The 2,107-nt window shown below is 40.9% G+C and overlaps 1 pseudogene; it reads left to right on the top strand.

Moving 5' to 3' along the window:
* Window positions 1-549: 549 nt before the first annotated feature.
* On the top strand, window positions 550-1,494 carry LOC138153212 (ribosomal protein eL22-like pseudogene; annotated as a pseudogene).
* Window positions 1,495-2,107: the final 613 nt, after the last annotated feature.

The following is a 2,107-nucleotide window of genomic DNA, read 5'->3' as shown; positions in this document are numbered from 1 at the left end:
CTCTTACTCTCAAACACAAAATTTATAGACGACTACTAGGCCTGATCATCTTAGTCCCAGTGCTTCCAGGTATCAGAGAGCAAGAGAAGGGAGGAACAGAGGAGAAAAAGGAATGATAACAATTTGGTTTTCCTGGACCTCCCATTTCCACATCAGGAGTGACTTGCCAGTTGAAGCAAGAGGATGAACCTCAGTTGGCAGATGAAGGGCAAAGAGGCAGTTGTCCAGAGGGCCACAGTCACAGGGAGTCAGAAGAACTAGAAGACCCACATTCATCTGAGATCCTGAGAAAATTTAGAAGAGATCCTGAACTGCAGGGTGCCAAATATACACAGGCTATGGTTTAGTGGGGGCTGGATATTTATTCCATATGTAGGACATCATCCCTCTCCACTGTCTAAGATGAAGTTATGAACCTAATACTAAGCATGAGTAAAGTCCAGCCCCCACCAGGACTCAATGACCACTGTTGTTATCTGCAAGTGCTAAGGAATCAAAAGTCAAGTCAAGTCAACAAGCATTTATTAAATGCTCACTCCGTTCCTGGTACTGCTATAATCTCTTAGGATCCAAAGAAAAACACAAAACCCAAACAAACAAAGAAAGAAACAAACAAACAAACAGTCCTTTGTCTCAGGGAGCCCAGAGTCTAATGAAGCAAACCATCTAATATGTAAGCAGCTGTGTACAACCAGGCAAGTTGGAAAGAGCCACAGAAGTAAGGCACTAGCATTAAGGGGGGTCGGGAAAAGCTTCCTGTCGAAAGTGGAATTTTAAGTGGCACTTGAAGGAAGCCAGGGAAGTCAGCAGATGGAAATAAGGAGGGAAAGAAATCAAGACACGAGGAACAGCCATTGAAACTGAATGGAGGCACTCTTTCCACAGGGTGTGGGTCCAAGATGGCACTGCCAAAAGATAACAAGGCTAAGAGATCAGCTTGGAAGCTTAACCTTGATCTTACTCGTCCAGCTGAAGATGGAATCTTTGATTCTGGAAATTTCAAATAATTCTTGAAGGAGAAAGTTAAAGTCAGTGGGAAAACGGGGAACCTAGGGAATGTTGTTCATATTGAAGGCTTCAAGAATAAGACCACTGGGGCAGCTGGGTGGCACAGTGAATAGAGCACAGGCCCTGGAGTAAGGAGGATCTGAGCTCAAATTTGGCCTCAGACACTTAACACAAAAACTAGCTGTGTGATCTTGGGCAAGTCACTTAACCCCAATAGCCCTATCTTCCCCCCCAAAAAAAGCCAAAAAATAAAAATAAAAAAAGAATAAGATTACTGTTGTGTCTGAGGAGTTTTCTAAACGATATTTAAAATATCTTACCAAGAAATATCTTAAGAAGAACAATCTTCATGATTGTCTTTGTGTGGTTGCATCTGACAAGGAGACTTATGAACTTTGTTATTTCCAGATTAGTCAAGATGAGAAAGTTCTGAATCTGAAGATTAAATGGGAAACGGAGCCCTTTCTTAGGGGCTTTGAATTTTAAAAGTGTCAAAAAGAGTAAAACATGAATGCACTTTAATTTATTGGCAAATAAAACTTACAGCAATGTTAAAAAAAAAAAAGAAACTGAATGGAGATGGAATGTCAAGTGCCAGAAATAGCAAGGACAACAGCATAACTCAGAACTATGAGATGCCAAGTCTCAATAAACCAGTGATAATCAAGGGAATTCAACCTCATTAAGGATCATGAGTACCAGGAAGTCAAAAGTACCAAAAAACCTTCAATGAAGAGGGACTAAATCCATTTAAAGCCCTGAGTAGATCCCTCAGAGATCCCAAGTCTGAGCATGCCAAAAATTCTGGGGTACCCATACCTCTAAGGATTGGGAGGTTGGGATCTAAAAATTTGATCCATGTAAATAGCATTGGGAAGTATTTCCTTCTTTGAGGTTCTCTCCATCTTTCAATATCATCTGGTCCATACACTTATCTCAGTCATCAAAAAACTTCCAAATCTTTTACCTTCCTTTCTCAGGGAGTAGTCGGGAGGTCACAGTCTCCTTCCATACCTCATTGTCTGCTCTTAAAATTTTGGACTTCATTAAATATGTTGGTGTTGAACCAAACACTCTAGACTCTCAATTCATCAGCCTC

The sequence above is a fragment of the Petaurus breviceps genome, unplaced genomic scaffold (assembly GCF_028583685.1).
Source record: "Petaurus breviceps papuanus isolate PSGF00001 unplaced genomic scaffold, PetGlider_PUasm1.0 90977, whole genome shotgun sequence".
In the NCBI taxonomy this organism is placed as follows: Eukaryota; Metazoa; Chordata; class Mammalia; order Diprotodontia; family Petauridae; genus Petaurus; species Petaurus breviceps.
The sequence above is the reverse complement of the archived record's forward strand: the minus strand, read 5'-3'. Positions and strand labels throughout refer to the sequence as shown.